Genomic DNA, 17,220 nt, shown 5'->3' on the forward strand with positions numbered 1-17,220 from the left:
GACCTCTTATTTTATCTTCCATTAAGAGTCGATTGTTTGGTTCATTGGAGTGTCAAAAGTACAACTTTATTGCTAATTATTCAATTTAACACACATGCATACAAACTAAATCAAAACTTAGAAACAAAATATCAAACAATACACGAGTTGGTCAAATACATGGCAAAGGAAATCATTAAATATAAAAGCATAAAGAAATCACATTTAAAATAAATGAATATGATGATTCATGATTTCAGGAAGGCAGGAGCTCAGGAGGCAGACCTCGGCCACGAGGTCTTACTTTAAGGGAATCCTTATTGATGGTTTAATCCCTCATTTACTCTCATTGGTTTCTAATTCTCAGCTGAGACCTCCTGATTTGGTCAAATAGATGTCTGTTATTTGGAGGATGATTTATCAATTAAACATCGGCCATTACATTAGATTCAACGCAAACTGGAGGAACAACATCTCATCTTCCAATTTGGCATGCTACAGCCGTCCGGTCTCAACATTGAATTCAACAACTTCAGAGGATTGCTCTACCCCACCTAGACCCATTTGTTTTCATCCCATTTCATTTCAACTGTCTCTTACCATTTCTTTCTTTCTTGTCTTTCTTAATATATATTTAAACCCCCCCCCCCCCACCGCCAATCTTATCCGCCTTTCCTTACCCCTTCTTCTCTTTGCTTCCCCCTTCCCCTCCCCCCACATCTCCATCTGTCACAGTTTAGCCTCTGATGTTAGTTTCTCTGCTGTTTGGCCTCTCACACCTTTTGTTCTCTCTGGGGACTGCCATTAACAGTCTTTTCCCTTGGTTTCTGAGGCTATTAGCACCCGGTTTCCCAGGGTTTCTGTGGCTATGACTGATCTTTCATTCTCACTCCACAGTATAAATATTCCCCACATTCTCTGACTGTTAGCTTTGACAAAGAGTCATTGGACTCAAAACTTTGGGTCTTTTCTCATCTAAACCATAGTTTAGGTGCAGGCTGCACCTGCAACAACCATTCCTGTCCCTGCTCTATCCATGTCTCCGAAATGGCCACAACATCGAAGTCCCAGGTACTACCCCATGCCGCAAGCTCACCCACCTTATTTCGGACGCTCCTGGCATTGAAGTAGAAGCACTTTAAACCACCTTCCTTCTTGCCGATACACTTCTGCAACTTTGAAACCTTACTCATGACCTCACTACTCTCAACCTCTTGTGTACTGGAGCTACAATTCAGGTTCCCTATCCCCTGCTGAACTAGGTTAAACCCTCCCGAAGTGCATTAGCAAACTTTCCCCCCAGGATATTAATACTCCTCTGGTCCAGGTGTAGTCCATCCCGTTTGTAGAGGTCCCACCTACCCCAGAATGAGCACCAATTGTCCAGGAATCTGAAACCCTCCCTCCTGCACCATCCCTGCAGCCACGTGTTCAACTGTTCTCTCTCCCTATTCCTCGTCTCGCTAGCACGTGGCATGGGTAACAACCCAGAGATAATAACTCTGTTTGTCCTGGATCTAAGTTTCCACCCTAGCTCCCTGAATTCCTGCCTTACATCCCTATCCCTTTTCCTACCTATGTCGTTGGTACCTATGTGGACCACGACTTGGGGCTGCTCCCCCTTAAGGATCCCGAAAACACGATCCAAGACATTGCGAACCCTGGCACCTGGGAGGCAACACACCAACTGCGAGTCTCTCTCGTTCCGACAGAATCTCCTATCTATCCCGCTAACTATGGAGTCTCCGATGACTAATGTTCTTCTCGTCTCCCCCTTTCCCTTCTGAGCAATAGGGACAGACTCTGTTCCAGAGACCTGTACCCCATGGCTGACCCCTGGTAAGTCCCCCCCCCCCAACAGTATCCAAAGTGGTATACCTGTTACTAAGGGGAACGACCACAGGGGATCCCTGTACTGACTGCTTCCCCCAGCCCCTCTCACCGTCACCCATCTATCTTTATTCTTTGGCGTAACTACCTCCCTGAAGCTTCTATCTATGACCACCTCTGCCTCCCGAATGATCCAAAGTTCATCCAGCTCCAGCTCCAGTTCCCTAACACGGTTTTTGAGGAGCTGAAGTTGGATGCACTTCTCACAGATGAACTCAGCAGGGACACTGATGGTGTCCCTCACCTCAAACATTCTGCAGGAGGAACATTGCACTGCCTTCCCTGCCATCCCCTCTAGATACAAACAAATAAAAGAAAGGAAGAGCTTACCTGATATTCCCTCAACCCCTTAGGTTAGAGGAGGTGGAAGGATGGGGGACACTACAAGTGTAGTGTCTCGGGTTTAGCAACCGCCCAACTTATATATAGGTACTCACCTTCCCGACGTGCCCCTGCTCACGCCGAAAATCTGGAGGCCGCTCCCACTGAAAAGCAAGTGAATTTAAAGGCCCACATTCACCTTCCCGACAGGCCCCTGCTCCCTCCGAAAATACGGAGGCGGCTCCCACTGAAAAGCAAGTGAATTTGAAGGCCCACACTATCTCATGTTTCTGCAAAGTTTCTTTGGGTTGAGCTGTCTGAAATTTCTGACATGTAGGGCAGTTGAGGACCATGTTGGCAACGTCCTGGCTGACGCCCAGCCAATAGACTGCCTCCCGAGCTCTGCATCGGCATTTCTCGACCCGCAGGTGACCCTCATGGAGCTGGCGGAGCACCATAGCTCGCATGCTCTGAGGAATCACGATTCTGTCAAGCTTCATGAGGATGCCGTCCACCACCGTCAGGTAGTCTTTGAAGTTGTAGAACTGGGAACACTGTCCCTTCTGCCAGCCATTCATGAGGTGCTGCATCACTCGCTGTAGCAGAGGATCCTTGGCCGTTTCCTCACGAATTTGGATGACCCTCTCATCAGAGGCCGGAAGGTTGGTGGCACACAATTGTACCTGCGCACCGATTTGGCAGACAAAGTCCGTTTGTTCACAGGGTGGGGCAATTGACCTGGAAAGGTCATCTGCAACAATTAGTTATTTGCCTGGCATGTAGACAAGTTCAAAATCATAGCGGCGTAGCTTGAGAATGATTTGCTGTAACCGAGGCGTCATGTCATTTAAATCCTTCTGGATTATGTGGTCTAGAGGCCTGTGGTCCGTCTCTACCGTGAATTTTGGGAGGCCATAGATATAGTCGTGAAACTTGTCAATTCCCGTTAGGAGGCCCAGGCATTCCTTCTCAATCTGAGTGTACCGTTGCCTAGTGGGCGTCATGACTCTGGAGGCATACGCAACTGGAGCCCAGGACGAGGAGTCATCCCGTTGGAGGAGCCCCGTCCCAATACCGTTCTGGCTCACGTCAGTGGAAATCTTGGTCCCCTTGGTTGGGTCAAAAAACGCCAGAACCCGGGGCTGTGGTGAGCTTTGCCCTCAGCTCACGCCATTCTTTTTCATGAGTGGGCAGCCACTGGAATTCCGTCAACTTTTTGATGAGATGGCGGAGGGCTGTGGTGTGGGACGCCATGTTGGGAATGAACTTCCCGAGAAAGTTGACCATCCCTAGAAAGCGGAGGACCGCCTTCTTGTCCTCTGGGGTCTTCATGGCGTTGATCGCCGAAACCTTGTCAGCAACTGGCCGCGTGCCTTGCTGCGAGATGTGGTCACCAAGGAATTTGATGTCTGATTGACCGAACGAGCACTTGGCCCTGTTGAGCCGGTGACCATGCTCATGGATTCTGTGGAATACCTGCTTGAGCCGAGCAATGTGTTCTTGGGGAGTTGTGGACCAGATTATGACATTGTCAACATACACTCGCACCCCCTCGATACCCTCCATCATCTGTTCCATGATATGGTGAAATACCTCTGAGGCAGAGATGATGCTAAAAGGCATCCGGTTGTAGCAGTGGCGACCGAATGGGGTATTAAATGTACACAGCTTGCGACTGGATGCATCCAGCTGTATTTGCCAGAACCGCTTGGAGGTGTCCAGCTTCGTAAAGAATTTGGCATGAGCCATCTCGCTGGTCAACCCTTCTCGTTTTGGTATTGGGTAATGCTCCCGCATGATGTTGCGGTTTAGATCCTTGGGGACGATGCAGATCCGAAGCTCCCCTAACGGCTTCTTGACGCAGACCATGGAGCTGACCCAGTCCGTGGGTTCTGTGACCTTGATTTGATGCCCTGGTCCTGGAGGTCCTGTAATTGCTGCTTGAGGCGATCCTTGAGGGGTGCCGGCACCCGACATGGTGCATGAATTACAGGGGTGGCATTCGGTTTGAGCAGGATTTTGTATCGATATGGGAACGTGCCCATTCCGTCGAATACGCTGTGGTACTGTGTGATGATGTCGTCAATTTCAGCCTGGAAGTTTTCATCAGGTGAGGCCGTCGTCTGTGAGGATGACATGGTGTGGACTCGCTGAACCAGGTTCAGGAGTTTGCAGGCCCGAGCACCGAGCAGGGATGTTCTGTCAGGTCCTACGATCTCAAACCGCAGCGTCGCTTTAATTGACTTATTGAACACTCCGAGTTGGCACGAGCCACTGGCAGCTATGGCATTGCCATTGTAGTCAAGGGGCTGGCAGGCCGGTGGAAGAATACTTGGTCTGACGCGGATTGTGTCGAGATCGGATTTCGGGATGAGGTTCGCTGTTGCGCCGGTGTCCAGTTTGAACCGGATGTGAGGACAGCACACCACTCGTCGTCGGGATCCATGCTGAGGATCGGGCGGTGCTTCACTATCTTGGAGAAAGGCAGCGCATGCTTCGTAATGATGCCCACCCGGTATGGGGATGTGAGGCACTCAGCATCAGGATCTGTTGGGCTGTCTGGCACGGCCTGCTGTATTGAATGGACGCTTCTGCGCCGTGGCTGTGTTTGTTGGCTGCTGGGCAGTGGAGCAGATCTGCAAAGGGCTGCGTTGTGGACAAGCTTGCCACACTGCAGACATTGTCGTGATTTTGCCAGACATTGCCGCTTTAAATGGGCGGAGCCACAGTTCGTATACATCATGACGCCAATGTCAGCGCGTTCCGTGCGCCATCGTGCATGCGCAGTGCGGTCGAATGACGTACGCATCTGCGCAGTCTGGTTGTCTGTCTCGCCGTCTCCTCGGTCGTGGTGCGCATGCGCAGAGGCCCGGGAAAAGCGTGCGAAATGGCCACTCCCATCGATATTTAGGCCCTGCATTTGTGCGATAGCCTGCACCCCTCGTGAGAGGCTAGTTTCGCAGTTTCTGCTGCCCTGATGTGGGAGTACCGATTGTTAGCATGTTCGTGGAGAACACACGTTTCGATGGCGATGGTGAGGGTGAGCTGCTTGACTTTCAGGAGCTACTGGTGAAGGGAATCGGAGTGGACCCTGAAAACGATCTGATCCCGGATCATGGAATCAGTTGTCGAGTCATAGTTACATGAATGCGCAAGGATGCGGAGATGGGTCAAAAAGGACTGAAAAGGTTCATCCTTACCCTGAAGCCTCTGTTGGAAAATGTACCGTTCAAAGCTCTCATTCACCTCAATGTCGCAACTTCAGCAGGACTGTTTTAAATTTCGTCTTGTCTTCGCCTTCAGCGAATGTAAGGGAGTTGTAGATGTGGATGGCGTGGTCCCCGGCTGTGGAGAGGAAGAGTGCGATCTTCCTGGCATCTGCTGCGGCCTCGAGGTCGTTGGCTTCGAGATAGAGTTGGAACTTTTGTTTGAAGATCTTCCAATTTGCACCGAGGTGGCCGGCGATGCGGAGCTGCGGAGGAGGGCGGACGTTTTCCATGTCACCAGATGGCTGTTTGCTGGTCAACGCTGATTCACTCAAGGTAGGTCCATCAAATTTCAGCATCACTCACTGGTACCATGATGTGTTGGGCAGGCTGGGTCGATGTGGATTGCACTCGATGCAGTATAGCGAGAGACAGACCTCCAACAATTGATAAGATGCAACACGATTTTATTTAACGTCTTAACTATTATACATGTTCAACTGTGGGTTGACACTATGCTGACTTGACTGGAGACCTATGTACTAGCCTGACCAGACTAACTAGCTACTGCATGGTGTTTGCACTGGCTAGCTCACGAATTCTGACTGTCTCAGTGGTTGGGTCCAGAGAGAGCGGGAAACCTAGTGCCCTCTGGCTTTATAGTGGTAGTGTCCTGTCTGGTGATTGGCTGCTCTGTGCTGTGTGCTTACTGGTCATCCTGTGCGTCAATCACTGCCTGTCTGCACTCCATTATATACATAGATGTATATTATGACATAAGTTTCCACAGACAAGACACTAGAGTTAAATAGTTAATTAATTATCTGAAACAATAACTGTCTTTTCACAGTCAGGGCATTTTGAATAATTCCATGCTTTAACTATGCATTTAAGAGGGTGTCATGTGGCGCAGTGGTTAGCACTGAGACTACAGTGCTGAGGATCCGGGTTCGAATCCCGGCCATGGGTCACTGTCCGTGTGGAGTTTGTACATTCTCCCCGTGTCTGCATGGGTTTCACCCCACAACCCAAAGATGTGCTGGTTAGGTGGATTGGCCGTCCTAAATTGCCCCTTAATTGGAAAAAAAATAATTGGGTACTCTAAATGTATTTTTAAAAAAGCTTTGCATTCAATTAGTACCTAAAAACATCAATAAATTAATGCATCAATAAACCAATAATTTATCAGTTCCCTCATTTAAATTTCCCAACAGCTGGGCACAACCATCTTCAGCTGCTTTATCAATGACCTCCCTTCCATCATAAGGACAGAAGTGAGGATGTTTGTTGTGACTGCACAATGTTCAGAACCATTCATGGCTCAGATAATGATGCAGTCCTTGTCCAAATGCAGCAAGGGCTGACAAGTGGTAAGTAACATTTGCACCAAGTGCCAGGCAATGACTATCGCCCGTTGACATTACCATCACTGTATTCTCCATTATCAACATTCTGGTGGTTACCATTGATGACAAACTGAACTGGACCAGCCATATAAATACTGTGGCTACCACAGCAGGTCAGAGGCTAGGAATCCTGTGGCTAGTAACTCACCCCATGACTCCTCAAAGCTTGTCCACCAACTACAAGATACAGTCAGGAGTGTGATGGAATACTCACCACGTGCTCCAACAAGACTCAAGGAGCTGAACACAATTTTGGACAAAGCAGCCTGCTTGATTGGCATCCCTTCAACAAACATTCACTTCTTCTACCACCGACGAACAGTGTATACCATCTACAAGGTGGACTGCAAGAACTCACCAAGGCACCTTAGGCAGCTACTAACCCTACAAACAAAACCATCTAGACAAGGACAGCCACCTGGGAACACACCATCTTAACCTACTGCAGTAAGAAACAGATTAAAGTGTTGTTTAACCACACGCCAGTTGCTGTCAACATTACTATGAAATCTGAGACTCATTGGTGGCTTCAGTGACTCCATGTTGTTAATTCTTGCAGTCTGCAACATATTCAAATCTCTCTGGACCTTCTGGCAGGCTGATAGTTTTTTAACAGTGTTTAATACAATTCAACACTGGTACCATGTAATGTTCTTGGCGGATGGCCTGATTTATATTGCAAGAACACTGTAGCTAAAGGTGTAAACAATTTATTAACATTAACTGTGGGTCAACTATATACAAAACAACAGATGAACAACAGTATTAACATGCACAAAAAACCTCTCTCTTCCAGCTCCTTGGTCAGTCTGAGGTCACCATGACTCTAACATTCACTCGTATACTAATGAGATTGCTAGTGGTCAGTCGGTGAATTACAACACAACCATGATATCACTATATCACTACACTGGTGAACACATATAAACCATGATGCGTGTTTACGGTCACGAGCGTCCGCAACTCTGGGCCCAAAACCAATTGCAAGTATACATGGCTCATGTCGAGTTTTGTGAAGGTGCGCCCGCTGCTGAGCCATGCGTAGAGGTCTTCTATCCAAGGTATCGGAAAATGGTCCAGACGGGTGGCATGGTTTGCGATCATCTTGTAATCTCTGCATAACCTGATGGTTCCATCAGGTTTCAAGGCTGGCACAATTGGTACTGCCCAATCTGCAAACTGTGCCGGGTGGATGATGCCCAACTTCTCCCATCAGTCTAGCTCCCTGTCCACCTTTGACTTCATGGCATAGGAAACATGATGGGCGAAAAAATACCACAGTTGTGCCGATTGTCCTACAAAAGCCTTAGTGGCGGGCCCTTTCTTAAATACATCCGGAAACTTAGCCAGTACTGCATCTGACCCATCACGGCATATCTGGCAAACAAGATATCAATCCAAAGAGAGGCACTTTAACCAATCGCGCCGCAGCATGCTAGGTCTAGTTCCTCGGACAGCTATCAGTGGTAAATTTTCAGACTGCTGCTCGTACTCCATGGGGACCACTGTGGTACCTGCAATCACTAATGCCCCCCCCCCCCCCCGTATAATCGGCAAATGTCCGTCGGTGTCTCATAACTCCAACTGTCGGACTCCAGACTGGATGCGGTCGGATGTGCTCCGACCCACCATGGAAATGGCGGCCCCAGTATCCAGATCGATCAGGATCAGGAAACCATTCACCTGGACAGTGACACGAATTGGCGCCACTCTTGGTGCCGCAATACAGTGCAGGTGTTACGGTCATCGACATTGTTTACAAAATTTGTCCAATGCGGTGGGGCACTGGTGGGTGGGTTACTCTCTGGTGCCTCTCTGCTGATCCTTCCAGTCGCTGGTATACAGACCCCAAATTTGTGTCTTCCAAACTGGGTGACCATGGTCGCCGATCTGTGGGGGCCCTGAACGATAGTCGGGGTCCCAGAAAGTGCGCCACCAGTGGCGGGAGTCAGAACCCTTTGTCCAGGGAGATGGTGTTTTACACCTCGGGCACCCGAGGCTGAGGACCATTTCCTTTGCAGTTCTTGCACCCCTTGCTCTGCGTTTTCTCTAGACAGAGGTAGTTCGATAGTCTTCTGCAAACAGGTGGGTCTCAACCACTAGCCTCTTCTGGCTGGCTGCGACCTGGATGCCATAAACCAACTTGTCCCTCAGTGTTTCCGACAGTGTCATTCCAATGTCGCAAAATTCGGCAAACTTCTTCAGGCAGCCAGGAAATTGGTCACCGATTCTCCTTGGTGTTGGGTGACAGTGTGAAATTGAAAACGCCTTATTGTAATGGGTGATTTTGGATCAAAATGTTCACCCCCCAATGTGACCAGTTCCACAAATGTCTGCGTATCAGGCGCATCTGGGAAGGTTAAGCTCTTCATGATGCAGTATGTGACGGCCCCGTGAGGCGGGTAACCGTCTGCCTTTCATTCCCAATGATCCCATTCAAACTAAAAAAATAATGCAGCCACTCAATGCACTGGTTCCAATCAGCTATATTGACGACAAATGCCTCTAACATCCCTATGTGTGGCATACATGTTTTCTGGTAGAACGCCTCCTGAGGCCTTAGTGAAGTGGGAAGAGTTCGGAGGAAATGACGTCTCCGGCAGCTCCACTTGATCTTCACCGCCAGTGTAGGATCCAGGCAAGCGCCATGAGGAAACAATGTTGGATATGGAACAAAAAGGTCTAATACACAATAGGTTATACTCACCACCCCTGAGGGGTCTCCCTATTCGATCCACTCTTGGGTCGGGTTTTTATGTTTAGTGAACTTCCCAGTTAATGGTTTAGCCTCACCCCCTCACCATGGGTGATCGCATTCAGGTGAGGCCACGGGGAACCTAATGGCCAGACTCTGTCTGTTCCTTTAGGGTTGTATCAGTGTGCTTCCTACCCCCAACTGGGTCAATGCCAGCGGCAACGGGATGAAGCCCTTAAGTGGTATTAATTATCTATTTAAGGATCTCATTAGCATTGGGGATGGTAGGCAATCCAAAGGCTTTTCCACCCCAGACTTAATCAGGATAGTGGCAGGAAGTTGGCAGGATAGCCATCTGCCACTTTCCCCACCGACTAAATGGCCCTTATATACCCTAACTCGACATAGGGGTGTGTGGGAGAAGGTACAATATTCTGCTCTTTGACTCATGATTAACCTTTTTGTTATATTGCTTGATGTTATGGTGGCCATGAAGGTCACGGGGGAATCATCAATAATTTCTCCGTGGGCTTCATGGAACATGAATTCCCTTATTAAATGGGCGGTAGCTCGCCCAATAGGAAATGCATGGCGGGAGCTTACAACATGCTGCTCCAACCTGCACTAGCATTTCCATAGGCCCTGGGCTTAGAAGAATGTATTGTAAACCATGCCATAGGCCTTTACCGTTGCCGCAATAAAAGGACTTGGTGCTGAGGTCTGGCCGTGACAAAGTTATTATACTTGATTTCTCTATTCAAGGTTCAAAGAGGGGGGGAAAAGAGTGGCATTCAGCCTAAGAAATGGCAGAATCACAATTATATTGCAGATAAGCTTGGGTCTCGGGGTCATCACTGAGTGCAAGAGATGAAGGTTACAACTTTACTCCTTCTTCTAAGTACACAAGGTAAAGCAAACCGTTCAAGTGTTGATGTCGAAAGGTAGGCTCTTTGGGACTCTAGAGAGATAATGATGATCGACAACACTGTAGCCCTTTACATTCTTGGCAATAGGAGCCTCTGTTTTTTGGTACAAAAAGGGAGCTGAAGAGCAGGACATGGAGAATGCTGCTGTAAATACCACAGCTATTTAAGTAGCATTGGACAAAGGAACTGATTGCACAAACAGATTTTTGAATTGAATAAAAATGGTTTATTCAGTCATTCGCTAAAGTAATCAAATTTCTATTCTTTCTATAATTTTTTTTCAAATTTAGAATACCCAATTGTATATTTTTTCCAATTAAGGGGCAATTTAGCATGGCCAATCCACCTAGCCAGCACATCTTTTGGGTTGTGGGGGCGAAACCCACACAAACACGGGGAGAATGTGCAAACTCCACACAGACAGTGACCCAGAGCCGGGATCGAATCTGGAACCTCGGCGCCATGAGGTAGCAGTGCTAACCTACTGTGCCACCGTGCTGCCCTATTCTATCTATAATTAATCCTTTTGCTGTATAGCTGGCTGAGAAATAAACAGTTGCCAGAAATCAAGACGTAGAAAGGTTTTTAGATAATTTCCAGGTATTTGCTGCTTCCTGAGGTGGTTTTGTAAAATTGTCAACAATAATTGATTGGTTTTCTGGTGGCTGGTTCTTCATTATGTGGAGATGCCGGCGTCGGGCGGGGGTGAGCACAGTAAGAAGTCTTACAACACCAGGTTAAAGTCCAACAGGTTTGTTTTGAATCGCTAGCTTTCGGAGCGCAGTTCCTTCCTCAGGTGAATGACATGGGAAGGAGCTGCACTCCGAAAGCTAGTGATTCTAAACACACCTGTTGTACTTTAACCTGGTATTGTAAGACTTGTTCTTCATTGTTAGCATTTCCTATGTGTCTCGTAAATGGTAATTTAAAATACCAGTCAGTGAACATCAGAGGCGCATTCCCTTCTAAGTCAGAAGATCATGAGTTCAAGTCCTATTTCCCAATTTAAGTACCGAATTTCCCTTCAATGAGTTACTGTAGGAATGCTGCACTGTCAGAGAAGATGTCTTTGATTAAATATGAAAACCAGTTATCCTCTCTCATAGATATGAAATATTCAATGGCTTTATTCAAAGGGCAAGGTGTCCTGTAAGCATCAATTCTTCAACCAGCTTGAGAAATCAGCTGACATGCTCAGTTGTCTCATTGCGGTTTGTGGGACCTAACTGTGTGTTTATAAAGCAATCATGACCACACTTCAATAGTACTTCATTGTAAAGCTCATCCTGAGGATGTACAAATGCAATTTCTTTGTTTTACTTGTTTTGGGTACATTTGGATTTACCCAATGGATGCTTGAGCGAATCAATATGCTGATATTAACACAGAACAGTCATTTCAACCTTTTGTGAGCTTTATTCTATTGATTTGTGATACCTTTGAGAGGAGTGATGCTATGGAATGTGTTGGTTGCAATTAAATAGATAAGGTGGAAATGATTCCAACTGTCTGGACCATATGCTCTCAAATTCCATTGCTAAATATCTCCACCCTCGCCAATGTGGCAGTGCCAAGGTGCCAGTCTGGCATTGCCAAGGTACCCGCATTCAAGGGGGAGGACCAGAGGGACACCCTTCCCTGGCCCTGACCACCCTGGAGCCTGAGGTGGCCTGGGAGAATCCCCGGATGTTTTCTGCCTGGTCCGTAATTTGTGTGGACCAGTACTGAACGGTGCCCAGGTGGGGACTCCCTCGGGAGGCTGCTAGATCCCGGGACAGCACGTTTACGCAGGTTTTAAACCCACTTAGGCATGTAAGGCCTGGTTCCGCCCATTGTGGACAGTATCCTGATCGCAGTGCCTCGGCAGACCTGGGTAGATCTCGCGAGGCGTACTGACTGATGGGAAGCCCACAGAAGGCCTCTACAGTTATCTACCGGGTGCACGATGCTCCCCTTTGGGCATAAAACGGCCGGTAGATCTTGTCCGTTATCTCCAATCGTGCAGTACTCCCACAGTACTGCATTAGTATTATCCCAGTTAACGAGTTTGTATAAAAATGTGGATTAGGATTTCAATCAAAAACCTCCAGATCATAGAATCATAGAATCATAGAATTTACAGTGCAGAAGGAGGCCATTTGGCCCATCGAGTCCACACTGGCCTTTGGAAAGAGCACCTTACCCATGCCCACACCTCCACTCTATCCCCGTAACCCCACCTATCCTTTTCTAGACACTAAGGGCAATTTATCATGGCCAATCCACCTAACCTGCACATCTTTGGACTGTGGGAGGAAACCGGAGCACCCGGAGGAAACCCACGCACACACGGGGAGAACATGCCGACTCCACACAGACAGTGATCCAAGCCAGGAATTGAACCTGGGACCCGGGAGCTGTGAAGCGACCGTGCTAACCACTGTGCTACAATGCTGCCCTAAATCGACTAGATTGACTATACCCTAGATCGACTCATCAATGAGGGGCCCAATTTTAGTGGTATGCAAGTGGATGGGTTTTAATCAAGTTAAAATCTCCTGCAGGTCTACTATATCTGAATCAAAACTGAAATAATACAGGCAAAGAATTTAGTTCTGTCATTGTACTACATGTATTGGTTTGATACCTGCACCATTTTGTTTGGGTAAAGATTCAGACAAAATTTTAACATTTGAGTTGGTGAGAACTAACAAAGCCTATGCACTAGTTGCAGTTATATGCACAATTTGTGGCTGCGTTGTCAGTACACAAATCACATTTTTAAAAATTTACTTTCTTACAAAACAGCTTTTTGAAGTCTTCCAAAGGATAATAAAGTAGAAACAGCCTTGTAGTCATCTTGAGCTATGCCAGAGTATTCAGCATGCTTATGTCAGATGATCGTAGGTCAATAGCCTACAATATTTGTTTAAACCGCCTTTATAAATCACAGTAACCTTCATAAAAGTTGCTCAAGTTTGTTCCACAGCACACAGTACCTGCATGCCACTAAAGGAAACGCAACAACAGAAAATATTATGCAACTCTACCACATGTTGCTAATTTTTAATATAAATGTATTTGTTTTGTGTTGATTATGTCATGACTCCTAACTTGTGTTACTAACAGTAAAGAACTGTTTCAAAGTGGGTACAACATTATGCATTTTGGCATTAATAAAACCCCACAAGTTCATAAAAATAATCTAAAGTAAATCGTGTAGGTAATGTAACTGCATATATTTGCAAAGAAATTATGTTAAACTTGTATTAAACACTGCAGCCTCAACTGGATTATTGCAGCCACACTTTAGGAAAGGTGTGAAGGCATTAGAGAGAGAGCAGAAATGATTCACGAGAATGGGATCTAGGGATGAGGAAGTTCAGTTACGTAAATCGATTGGAAAAGGTGGGACTATTTTCTTTGGGGAAGGTTGAGATAAGATTTGATTGATGTATTCAAAATCATGAGGGGTCTTGACAAATTAGACAGGGAAAACTGCTCCACTCATGGAAGGATTGAGGATGAGAGGGCACAGCCGTAAAAATTATTGGTAAAAGAAGCACTGGAGATAATGGGCAGAAACTTTCACACTGTGAATGGTTAAGATCTGGAACATGCTGCCTGGAGGCAGGTTCAATCAAGGCATTCAAGAGGGAATTGGATTATTATCTGAAAAGGAAGAGTGTGCAGGCTTACAGGGAGAAGGGGGAGAAATGGCACTGGGTGAATTGATCAATCGCAGAGCTGATGCAGACATACTGAGTTGAATGACTTTCTTTTGTGCTGTCACAATTCTGTGATTCTATATAATGGTATTTCCTATTGTAACAGCAAATGACCCAGAATTTCTGGAATGGAGCATAACACAACATGCCTGGTTAGTTAGACTTGCTCCTACACGCTTCAGCTCAAAGATGGTTTCCTCATAATGTTGCTTGGAGAAGTGATCTGTTGCAAGGACGTTAGGGCAGATTTTTACAAAGTGCGGGTCTGATGAGCCATCAATTGCACGTGAGACGAGTTGCTGTACAAAAGTTAGGCTTTAATAAGCTAGAACTTAGCCCTGCGGTCGACCACAATAAAATGGACGACCGCCAGGCGTTCTGACTATTTATACCTCGATATGGAGGCGTGGTTAACTCAGCCTCTCGACCAATCGGAGAGCCGTCACATGGCTGGTCTCAACCAATCGGTCGAGAGGCACATGACCGACCAGGGCCAATGGTAAGCCGGTGTTCTGCACCAATGGCAGACAGCTATGCAAATCATACCACCACAGGGTCTCAACCTGTGGATGGGTTGCGGGCGGGTGTCAGAAAGGTTGAGGGTCTAAGGGTCATGGTGTTCCTGCCATGGACTGAGATAGCTTAGCAAGGGATGGATTTTGCATTCTGTCCTTAGTATTAGGATTTCTTACCCTCTCTGCTTAATTTCTGGTAGATCAAGTATTACTTCCGCTAACATTTGCCTGGCAGATAACAAATTGATTCTGGCTTTCACACCATTTTGAGACAAAATGCTGGCGCTGCACTTTTCTCCCGAAAGCACTATGTAACTTTCCCCCAAGTCAATGCCTGGACATTACGATGCATGGCCATTAAATAACGGATAATAATATAAACTGTACTACACCCCTACAGCTGCTTATTATCATTACCATATAAAGCATATTATAATTTTTAAGCTATTTATAATGCTCAGCGGTGGTTATATTTAGGGTAAATGGGCCAGAAACTTGTTCAAGTCTCTGAATTTGCAACAACTAGCTGCAGTATTAAATGACTACTCCTCCACTCTGAACATGGGAAAGATGTAAAGGGAAGAATGCTTTCCGACTAACTGTAAATTTCCAAATCCCTGGACATTTGGCAAGGTGGAAGAGTGCACAAAGTTTTATAAAATATTGCCATTTGGGGGTGGGTAAAATGGAAATAGAACAACACAGGAAATACAGTCTCCAGCTTGATGAATCTTGAGAAGAGTTTTGGGGAATGGAATCAGAGGAGCAAGAAGTGTGAACAGCTGACTGGTCAGAGACACTCAAGACACCTTTCCCATTTTTCAGAGTCTGAAAGATTTGTTCTGAGATAATTGGTGAAATTGGCCAAAGTTAGTAACTTATGGGACTATCTTTACGGTACATCAGGAAATAAAGCGTTAAATTGGTTTCAGGACCATTGGAATATGTGGAAACAGAAACTTCAATAAAAGGCTGGAATGTCCAAGGCTGGAGGTTAGTTAATCATGGTGATGTGGATGTTTGTGGAATGAGCAGATCAGACTGTTCCAATGTACCCACCATAAATATTCCATGCTTTATTCTTGTTTTAGTAACGATTGCCGTCTCTGCAGCACAATCAGTTAGTGAATTTGGTTGTTAGCGTGCTCCTTCGGTCACACCCAAGGATGGCGCAATTTGTTATTTCCCCACTTAAATGCTTAATCCCACACAATTTGGTTTGAACCCTCAGTTGCGTTCCAATAATTGTTGAATATTGTCACCTCTGTTGGGGTTAACTAGTGAGTTTCCATCACGTAGCTTGATAGTATTCATGATAACGAAAGGATTTCGGGATTTACCCCATTAGAAATATGCCATGATTGATACTGAAGCACAGCGGTTAGCACTGTTGCTTCACAGCGTCAGGGTTCCATGTTCGATTCTCGGCTTGGGTCACTGTCGGTGCGGAGTCTGCATGTTCTCCCCGTGTCTGCGCGGGTTTCCTCTGGGTGCTCCAGTTTCCTCCCGCAAGTCCCGAAAGGCGTGTTAGTTAGGTGAATTGAACATTCTAAATTCTCGCTCTGTGCATCCGAACAGACGCCGGAGTGTGGTGACTAGGGGACTAGGGGACAGTAACTTCATTGCAGTGTTAATGTAAGCCTACTTGTGACACTAATAAAGAATATTGTTATTATTATTAAAAAACTCATTGAAACTATTTCTACAGGCACATAAGGCACATTCATTTTAAGCACATGGTTATATTATCAGTTCATCTACACATGTTGACACTTGATTGAATGGCGGCCCTTGCCTGCACATGGTTCTATGCCAAAAAAAAGTGGCGATTTCCAATACTTGGTCATGAGCAAATGAAAAGCCGACCAGTCTGATGACTGTTATGGATGTTTACGAGAACTGGAATGACTGTGAAGGAGTATCACAAAAATGGTTGAGGTGTTGAAATGTATATTTAACAATTCAGTGGAATGCATGATTATTCCCCCCCAAAAATGCATGGTTTAATCTTGCAAATAATTGAGAGATATCATAAACATCATAGGCAAGATTCCAACCGGCAAAGGGCAATCCCAACAGATTGTCAATGATTCCGCCCTGACTGCTGGTGTTAACTTGTGTTATGGCCCATTAAAAAACCCGACAGGATTAAGAATGAAAGGATTACATGAAGTTGCAGAACAAATCAGGGCATCCTCGATCCTAGATAAATTATTGCTTAGAAATATGAAATGTGAGCAGTGCAGGATGGACAATGAGCTGTTGTCTTATTTTATCACTTCCCAGCTGTCACGGAAAGTATTGCAACAGGTTCCAAATGCTTTTGCCACCTGTACCTCTCTCTCTGGCCAAGCCCCAAAACATGTTCCGTTTCATTATGTTCACAATGAAAATCACAATTAAAAGCAAGAGTGGAATAAATACAAGGGAAAAAAAGTTCAAGGTGAGTTGGCAGTAGTTGGCTCAATGGTAGCAATAGATACTGGAAGAGTTAGGTAGCGAGAAGCTGGAAATTCAATGGAAGGTTGTTGGCAGGAAATGAAACAAAACTGGATCAGCAGGCTACAAGACATGA

General features: G+C 46.2%; 1 protein-coding gene across 1 annotated transcript in view; it reads left to right on the top strand.

The window, feature by feature from the left end:
* Window positions 1–17,220, top strand: part of LOC119964622 (E3 ubiquitin-protein ligase RNF170-like) — a 72,388-nt gene that overhangs the window by 23,326 nt on the left and 31,842 nt on the right. The window lies entirely within an intron of this gene.

The sequence above is a fragment of the Scyliorhinus canicula genome, chromosome 4 (genome assembly GCF_902713615.1).
Source record: "Scyliorhinus canicula chromosome 4, sScyCan1.1, whole genome shotgun sequence".
NCBI classification, from domain to species: Eukaryota; Metazoa; Chordata; class Chondrichthyes; order Carcharhiniformes; family Scyliorhinidae; genus Scyliorhinus; species Scyliorhinus canicula.